This window comes from Akebia trifoliata, unplaced genomic scaffold (assembly GCF_017979445.1).
Source record: "Akebia trifoliata isolate Shusen 1 unplaced genomic scaffold, ASM1797944v1 Contig00077, whole genome shotgun sequence".
Taxonomy (NCBI): domain Eukaryota; kingdom Viridiplantae; phylum Streptophyta; class Magnoliopsida; order Ranunculales; family Lardizabalaceae; genus Akebia; species Akebia trifoliata.
In genome coordinates this window covers 50,883-60,874 of record NW_028236829.1, presented here as the reverse complement: position 1 = coordinate 60,874, position 9,992 = coordinate 50,883, and the positions used below count along the sequence as shown (strand labels likewise).

The following is a 9,992-nucleotide window of genomic DNA, read 5'->3' as shown; positions in this document are numbered from 1 at the left end:
TTCTAACAGTTGACATTTTGTAAAATGTGAGATTCATGTATTAAATCTGACAGCTAGTTTCTTCCATACTCTACTGGATGTAAAATTTATTTTTTCCAGTTTTCATTCTTTAAATGGCTTCATGTTGGATTTTATCTACAGTAAATTAGGCTGGGAGCCAAAGAATGGTGAGAACCACTTGGATGCAATGTTAAGAGGGGAGGTTTTGACTGCTCTTGTTGTTTTTGGGCATGATGTAATACAAAATGAAGCAATTAGACGTTTTCATGCATTTTTGGATGACAGAAATACTACTTGTCCCTCCCAACACAAGAAAGGTTGATGCATTAAAAGTGCTAATGGACTAGGGTTTTTTTTTCCTTCAGCCATTAACATTCACTTATTGATGTGGTTTTACAATACATTTTTGTAGGCAGCATATGTTGCTGTGATGCAGACTGTGAGCTCATTGAATAGATCGGGTTATGAATCTCTTCTAAGAATTTATAGAGAGACTGATCTAAGCCAGGAGAAAACGCGTATCCTAAGTAATGTCAATTTATGTGGAAGTGATACAAAGTAATTAATTATATCCATTTGTGATACAGAATCAACTTTTCATGTTCTGTAGGTTCTCTAACATCCTGTCCAGATCCTGATATTGTTCTTGAAGCTTTTAAGTTTTTGTTGTTTTCTGAGGTAACTTGATTCATTTTAAAATATATGATTTTCACAAGTCAAGGTATTGGTCTTATTTTGAAAAAAAAAAGATTACAAGCACCCAAGATCCAACTTAAAAATGAAATATTCAATGTAATTTCTCACATATAAGCCCCATATAGATATCATATTAGACGATCCAACTATTCAGTGAAATGTTCATACCGTCCTCACAAAATTTCAATCCATCCTGACAGACTTAACCTCATCTTGTAAATGCAGGATAACTGGGATCACATCATGAAGACCTATGGTTCTGGATTTCTGATAACTCGTTTCATCAGCGCCATTGCGTCACCTGTCTGTTATTAAACCCTTGTCACATTTCCTGTTTGCACTTCTACCTTTTTTTTATTGAAAGATAAAATATGGAAAATAAATTTTTGTAATGTGAAGACTTCTTTTTTCCATGTTTCAGTTCTCTTCATTTGAGAAGGCAGCAGAGGTAAAGGAGTTCTTTGCAAGCCGAACCAAGCCCTCAATTGCAAGGACATTGAAGCAGAGCCTTGAACGTGTACAATCAATGCAAATTACAACAATCAATGATCTTACTTGTTCACATGGGTGGTGCCATAGATTAATTAGATAACAACTTCGGCACTCATGGCAAATTCCTCCTTATAGGTCAAAAAGAATATTCTGTATTTTTAAGTAGGACAATTAAATAATGTAATTTTCAACAAGAGACGGGCCTAACCAATTCAGCTACCTTATCTTATCGGATCATCATTTTAGCTTTTAATAATTTTGTGAAGTTCACAGCTGTTATAAATATGGGTTCCTAACACACTGGAAATCTAATCGGATTCTGTAGTAGTGGAGGGACTGTTAAATGAGTGAAGGAAAAAAGACCACTCAAGAACATTGCTCTCCTTCTCCCTGTAAGACCATTTTATTTGCTAAGATTGACGAAGCTTAAAAGTTACTATGTCCTATGCAAGCTCCCTCATCTCACCTCCCCTTCCCTCCATGATTATTGTCAAAGATACAGAAAAAAAAAATCCTAAAATACGGAGCACAGACCACCGACCACGGAGGGGAGGGAGTTTGGTTCCTCCCTTCTTATCTTCTTCAAAGAGATGAGTAAAAGAGGCTTCCCTCTATATTTTGAGCATGGAGGGAGGTTTCTTCCGTCTATGTGCCTGTGTGCATGTGAAAAAGGTTTTGGTTCCTATGGTCTTTAAGTGGATGGAAATCTTTTTATTTCACAATGTTTGCTTCATTTTTTTTTTTTTTTTTTCTGTACCACTAAATATGAGTTATCATCCAGTTAATCTTGAAAAAGTGGTTTGTCCACACAAAAAATAATAATAATTATTATTATTATTAATTAATTAATTAATTAAATTAAATTGGTTATTTGAGTCTGTTTCTCCTGTTTTAATGAATCTTTTGCACAAATCAGAGATGACCAATTTATGAAGGAAATATATTCGACTAACGCACCATTTAATAATTGTATAATTAACAATAAGTCATTCAAACTAGTACGATGGATCATTCATGTACAAGTCTATAACCAATGGCTCGTGAATGAGTTCATTGGCCGAGGTAGAATAATTTACGAAATGGTTATTGACTCCTGATATTCTCTTGCATGTATATATTACAATGCCTAGCAAGTTGTCAGTTAAAATACAAATAAATCCAGATCAGAATTGTCAAGAAACAAGATTTGGTATAGAATTTTGGTTTCGATTTGTTATTCAATGGGCAGGATACTCATCTGCACAACTATCTCGTAAAAACCCACCCGCCATTGCACAAAATTCAAATAGAAACGTTAAGCTCAACAAGCTCTCAGAAACACTAAGCTCTCAGAGAAGGCATATTCTCTGTGCATACATGGAAATGAATTCCTGGTGAATATGGAAAGCTGCCCATATCATACTACCTATATACACTGAAAGATGTCAAGCGGACGGCCCCAAAAGATTGAAGTCCTCATCTGAAACTGAATTCACAAATTCAATGCCTTTTTCTTAAACCCTACACCAGCTCAACAGTAGCATCTGTCACACCAAGAAGGCTCCTTTTATAATCATTATGAAAATAAATATATATTTTTTTAAATTCTCTATCTATTTTGTTCTATGTATATCTCGTGTAATTCATGTTATGAAGGCATACATTAGCCTTTTGTGCAACACCAACAGCGAGTGTGTGTCTATCAGTTCTCAGCAACTCAAAGTTGAATTCTTCACAACCATCGGTCCTTTTCCTGATCCAATTTTGTACATGTAAACTATCAGAAAATGAAAGTTGAAATTTCCAAATTATATGACAAGAATGCATAATAGTTTAAATTTTTTGAACTTCCAGTGACATGTAAGGAATGTCCTGAACAATAGAATATCTGGACAAGGGTGTAGGAATTCATTTAGTGGATATTGCTATTAGGAGAAAGACTAGTTACCTTCACTTCTTTCACCAAAAAGGGGGCACAGAAGCAAATAAACTAGTTTACATCTTAAAACTGTATTCTGCAGATCAGGAGCTTAACCCCAGTCCAGATGACCCTCATTAACTCTAGCCATCTGAAGAAGCTAGAGGAACTAGGGAGATATCGACAGACTAAGGAAGCTCACCAACAATTACAACGTAGGTCAAAGAGAATAAAAATTCCATGGAAAAGCCATGGCTCCTAACAAAGTGCTAAATAACAACTCCTTAGCAAGACCGCTTTTAGCATCCTCCCACATCAAAAAAATGAAAGCCAAGTATGCACAAAAGAGTCCCGTGTACATGGGCAATCCTTAATATTTGTCAAACATGATGTAACAAGAAATTTTCATACACAGGAAACAGCGCCCCCTACCTCTCTTTTTTTTTTTTTTTTTTTTTTGAGGGGGGGTAGGTTGTCAAATTAACTATGGTCTTTACCAAGAACAAAAGGGAAAAGTGCAAAACCACAAAAAGAGAAATAGAGGCTCTAAAACCACCATACCTTAAAACCCACACCAGAATAAACACTTGAGGAAACTACCCAAGTATCTAGAAGCCTTTAATTCAAAGGCAATAGGCTTTCAAGAGAAAAGCGTAGCCCTACAGCCTAAATGTTCCATATAGATAGGTCTGCCATGATACCATGAATAAGAACCTTGAAAGGGAAGGGGACAACGAAAGAAAGTGTTCCACGTAAGCACCTCAGCAACCCAATGTCTTTAGTGAAGAGTAGTGAAATCATATCCTAATTGAGAGCTATAATGACATGTGTTCCTTTTCATGTCTAGCATAGACCTAGGTCATTCTAAATTGTAGCTGAAGCTCCAAATGAAATAAATCTTGGTGAGTCTAAATCTCCTCATCGACTCCTATAAGATTTCTAAAAATAGGTTAACCAAGTTCTTTAGGATGAATAAATCGTCAACATCACATTTCATCATTCTGAAGGAAAAGTGAATTAAGAAATTGAAGCTACTCAAAACCAAATTCTTTCTCCTTAGGGCCAGATGTTCTACATAAGGAGTACCAACATATAACAGATTAGTTAATTAGTCATACGGAGATGTTCATGCTGAACATGCACAAGTCCATGCCGAATACCATTCTTCATGGATTTCAAATGGTAGTTCTGACTAAACTGATGCCTCACCGATTTCAGCATTGGCACTAAAACACTGGCTTTGACATCAAACTTGAACTGGGCAGCAACTAAGAAACTCAAGCATAAGCATGCCAGACAAACTTGGCATAGAATTTTAATGCAAAAAATATCAAGATCATGACATGGGAGATACACGAACAGCCCACAAAAGTAAGCCCCATGTTATGTAAATGTCTTGTATTCTGTTGGTGTTACCCTAAGTTGCAAGGGGGGCAGGGGGCGGAGCTCCTAGACCAAATTTTTTAGGGTTACTAAAAAGGCAATTATGTAATATTTTCTTAAGAGTTTTTTTTTTTTCTATTTTTGGGGAGACGGACTTGTTTAGCAACCCCGGGTTTTAGGCAAGAAAATACTAATTGTTTTTATCTATCTATAAAAAAGGTAATTTTTTATCTGATCCCTGGGTTTTAGGCACACTGCTGAACCACGAAAATTCTCGTGTTTTTTGTTGCGATTTCAGTTCTCTTTACTGCTTCATTTTTTCACACCCACAACAATTCACGTGCAACAAAGTTAATTAATCTTTATCATGACAATGATAAATCTGAGTAATGATAGACAAGTACTATAAAGATGAAATGAGTGAAAATATAACTCAAGGAATGTTTTGTACTCTGATCCATTTGTGTAAGAGGCAAAGCGTAAAGTTTGTTGAGGTCGTCAGTACTGCCAGAGTCCAAAACACCGGCTTCAAGTAACATGAATTTATTACTGACCAATACAATTCCAACAGATATTCAGATTTTAAATTTCCACTTCACTGTCCACCCAAATCGTCTAATCACTCAAGTCCTATATGTCAATCGTATATGACACACCATAGGATCATCATGGGTGATGCCTTCCACACCTTGAATCATAAAATGGCCCACTCACTTGTGAATCCAAACTGTTCAATTAATGGGCATTGAAACTAAACTGATTAGAAACCTACAAGACGATCTTAAAAGGTCTGAATAAATCAGAAACTTGAACAAACTAGAAAGAGAATGAAGTTCTCAGAGTCCATAACAATGAGGCATTACATGTATAATAAAAAAATATTTTAAAAAAATCATCATAAAGAAAGGAAAAATAACAAACCCCTCAAAAGCCTCAAATTAAAATTACTTCAAATTATATCCCATCAAAATCCACATATAGAATGGATAGATCCAATAAAATATTCACCATCATAATCAGCACAAACCACCATTCCTTATCATTTTTTTTTCCAAATAATCCACCTCTCACCCCAACACTCCACAAACCACCTAAAAGAAAAATCTGAATTGCCTCTTTTCTCAAACAAAACCCATCAGCTTAAAATCAAATTTCCTCCTGAGAAACTAATCTACATTGCAAAAACAGCCAAAAATAAATAAATAAAATAAAATTTCCCCCACCAATTAAGAACTCTCTCGTTAAAAAAATTAAAATTCATGACCCAATTTGATTGAAACACTTTTATTCAAAACCCAGTTGCACGACAAGAAAACAAAATGAAAAACTTTGTTTAAAATTTGAAAAAAGTGTCAGAAACACAAACAAACTTACATCTACAAATGAAGAAGAAATACTAGATAAGAAGAAGAAAAATTGCGAGCTAGCTTAGTTGGTAAGTCTAATGGGGAATGATACCATAGACCTGGGTTCAATTCTCGCCATCATCCATTGATCAAAAAATAAAAAGACTAGAAAAAATGAATAAAAATCCAGACTCGATTGAATTCAAATGAATCCCATCAAAAACCAGTATCTAAAAATCTATATTTTCTTCAAAAATACTGAAACAAAAAATTGAAAGAAAAAAAAAAGTACTAAAAGAACAAGCAATGTAGAGCAGAAAACAATAACCACTGTTTTCAGCAAGAACCAAGATCAATTGATATAGAAGAAAACATTTTACCTCCTAGAACTGAACCCACGATACAAAATCCTTCTTTTTTTTTCAGAATTGAGAAAGGAGAGAGAGATGTCATGTCTTTTAGGTCCCTCCGCATTAAAATAGTTGTGGAAAAAGACAAGAACCTATATGTACCCCAGTGTTGAAATAATAAACAATTCTGTAGAAACTTTTTGAAGTTTCATTTAACTTTCAGAAGTATTATGAATTGCACCCCTGAAGAGTTGGTTTAATTAATAATTAGGTTATCAACTTTAGACCTTCAGTCAAGAAGCATTATTATTTGGAGAGATTTACTGGGTAGACCTCTGCTGTAATTTTATTACTCAACAAACCTTATTTTAAACTTTAAAAAAACAAAAAAAAAAAACCAAACCAATTTTATGAATCAGGCTATCATGAGTAAGAGCAGCTCGGACCCTGTATCCTTTCCCAACTGTCGTCTTACAAAGCCAAAACCTTTCAAAAGCATTCCAATCCACTCAGGTTGAGGTTCTCTACTTTGAAATATTTTAGAGAGAGAAAGTAGGAAAGACAAAAGAAGAGAGTGAGATTCTCTCTCTACCTAATGACTGTAAAAAATTATGGCAGTTGTTTATTGTAGCTGAATTTGAGAAGAGTCATTTTGACTAGTACGATTGGAGTGCCAAACCCTTGAACATGCAAAATAGCTCTCTAAAATAATATGCCTACCATTATGCCTATTTGTGTTGAAATTGCTCTAACTAAGAAAGTTTTCAAATCTCTCTAAGGGTCCTTTGGCCCCACATGGATTATCAAATTGGCAATCCAACACCAAAACTCATATTCAAAAATTCTTAAAATTTTGTCCTTTATAAGCATGTTGCATCAGATCATATTCAAAGATATGTTTTTAATAGCTACAAGGTTAGTGGTTAGCAAATGAAGCTGGGTTCAAGGGGGTTTGAACCTAGGATGTTGGAACAACACTCCACATATCTACCACTTAGCTTAGTTGACACTTTGTAAGAACAAGAAGTTACTTGATACAATTAAAAGAAGAAAAGAAATATAGTTTGTTTAAAATATACAAAATGTAAAAAAGCACAAAAACTAAAAAAGAATCGATGGTTACAAACTTCACCTCAAGCCTTGGTATTTGAAATTTTTTCAATCATCCCCTTTCGAACCTTGGTTTGAAGTTCTGTTGTGAAATTGAGGTCCTCGCATTGACTCCATCTATAGTTTCATCAATCAATACTATATCATCAGCAACAACATACAACAAGTGAAACCTCCTTGAATATGAGGAAAGACATGGGAGTTAGTTTCCAGTTGGTAGGTTTATACCAGGGAACACTCCAAGTCCATTCATATTTTTTCCTTTAGTAATGGTTGTATTAATTGTTACTATTTAGGGATAAGTCCCTAGGTGTGTAGTGTTTGTAGATGATATATTGTTGGTCAAATTAAAAAATACAACTACTTCTTCTTTTATTTTGTAATTTTTTCTAGTCAAAAGAGACTTCTCACATCACAACAAACCCAACATCTGCATGAAGTTAAAAAAACTAAATTATAGAATACCACAAAAATTAAAGATTTTACGATAAATAATACCAACAAGAAATATAAGTAATACTACTTTAGTAAGGTACTAAAAAGGTATAAGATGAGATACTAGTTAAAATTGATGCGTAATAAATACCCCAAAGTAACCACTTTCTTTATGTAGGTTCAATTATATAAAACTATGGAGAAATTTGTAAGGATGTAAAATATAGATTTAGTGTTGGGTGACATTTAGAAGGAAAGGAATAGACGAGTGTTTGAAGGAATGAAGCAATTGGTTCATAAACTTCTTATTAACATTTTATGTATTGCATTTTTTTGGGTGTAAGTTGCCTGAGGAATTTAGGGGTCTTTTTTGAAGACTTACTTTTCAGGTGGGTTCAATTTGTAAGCCACATGGCTAACCTACCCTATCTTTGTGGTTCAGTGGTCACCTAAACCATCATTTATTATCATTAGTATATATATATATATACCGTTCAAAACAAGAACTAAACCATCGTATCTAACGTTGTTAGTAGACAACAGAAGAACAGAAAGCGTGACAAAATTTATTGGATGCAATGAATGATAAAACAGTCAAGCTATCAACAACACATGCCCCAAGCAAGTGTCTACTACCTGTCAAGAGTGCAACCCAATGGAAGTGAAGCCTCGTTTGACAGCTCCACATACCCTCCTCTAGTAAAAACATACCCTGCAGTTGCAGTAACACAAAAGGAGTTGAGGTCAATGCCCTTTCCAAGACCAGTTTTGGAATGACAAATGGACCAACTAGTTCTAGTTAAGTAAAAGAGGAGACAGAGATAGTTCAGTAATTAAACCATTAGCGCTTTGGAAATGTTGTACACTCCTTTATAATCAGCTCTTAGTAGTGAAGATAGCGACTGACTCAAACTTTGAAAGGCTCCCAGTCAGCTAGAACTAAGATGATCTGGCTTGGAACACTTTTCTCTTATCCGGTCCACAGTGTTGAGATGTCCGGTGATAGTGGAGTAAGCAGTGGCACAACAGATGACCTTGTTGCAACCTTCCACAGAAGCCTTGAGGATTGACGGCTGAACTAAATCCCCAACCACAATCTCCACTGACCTCAGAAGTATGCCTACCACTTCCGGATCACCTTTATTTTTATTTTTAAAATATTAAACACAATTCTGTGATTGCACAGCTCATTCAAATATATGAGTCCTTCACTTTTGTTTTTGATCCGTAAAAAAATGATTTTAAGAGAAAGAAGCAATCAACAAGGAAATTACAATCTAACTGTAATGAACAAGAAATTCGTTCCAATATGGGCTTAGACACATAGCTCAGTTGGTTTGACACATTGCAAAACAACTTTAAGGTTGTGGGTTCAAGTCCAGCTTACCCATCAAAAACAAAAATTCCCTCCAATATAAATAAATATGTGACAAAATAAATAAATACATGTTGTGTGATCATATGCAGAAATCAAATTGTCATGGTATAGAATGCAAATTGAATAATGTCATCTAAAATTAGGAAAGGAAAAAACACACACACGGAACTTTCGCACACAACCATTCAAAGGAGGCAAAAGCTTCCAACATTTAATTTGGACTTCCCATGACTATAATAAAATTAGAACAGATCATCTTGTTGTGTCTATCAAGGATCATGGCACATCATACATAATCTATTTTTTTGAACAATTGAAATGATATTCTCAATGACACGGATCATTGCCAACCCTCATTAAAACGCTGGACAGTTCAACGTTTTAATTTTTTGGAGGGCATTTTTGGTAAAACAATGTATAAAACACTGGACAGTCTGGTGAGATACTAAAATAAATTGTTTTTTGATGAAATCATTTTATTTTTTTATAAATATTAAAATATTTAACTCTCTTTTAGTAATTTTTCCTTTTTTTATACATAAATAAATAACTTATGATAACTCCTCTCTCTTAACTTACATGAGATTTTCAACGTCTATTATGATAATAGTGATGACTCATTGATACTAAATGAAGATTTTTAAACTTCTAAAACAACTTAATAAAGGATTTTTCTACTTATCTCTTTAACCTTGTAAACAAACAAAGTTAAACGTGAGAGTTGGATGAAACCGACTCTTTTTGGCCTTTGGTGGTTGAAGAGGGCCGCTTCAATGTTTGTTAAGAATTCACTTCAATATGAAATAAAATCCTAGTGTCACCTGAAGCACCAGAATATTGGTTGATCATCAAGCTTCGCAATACAAATTCCTAGGATCATTAACGGACAAACAACCCACCTGAGC

At 34.5% G+C, this 9,992-nt stretch overlaps 1 long non-coding RNA gene and 1 pseudogene across 1 annotated transcript; both read left to right on the top strand.

Moving 5' to 3' along the window:
* Window positions 1-141: 141 nt before the first annotated feature.
* On the top strand, window positions 142-687 carry LOC147382036 (aminopeptidase M1 pseudogene; annotated as a pseudogene).
* A 42-nt stretch (window positions 688-729) lies between these two features.
* LOC147382035 (uncharacterized) lies at window positions 730-1,471 on the top strand. The gene is made up of 2 exons (XR_015174182.1): window positions 730-999; window positions 1,118-1,471. It is a non-coding gene; the product is annotated as an uncharacterized LOC147382035 (long non-coding RNA).
* The last annotated feature ends 8,521 nt before the right edge of the window (window positions 1,472-9,992 follow it).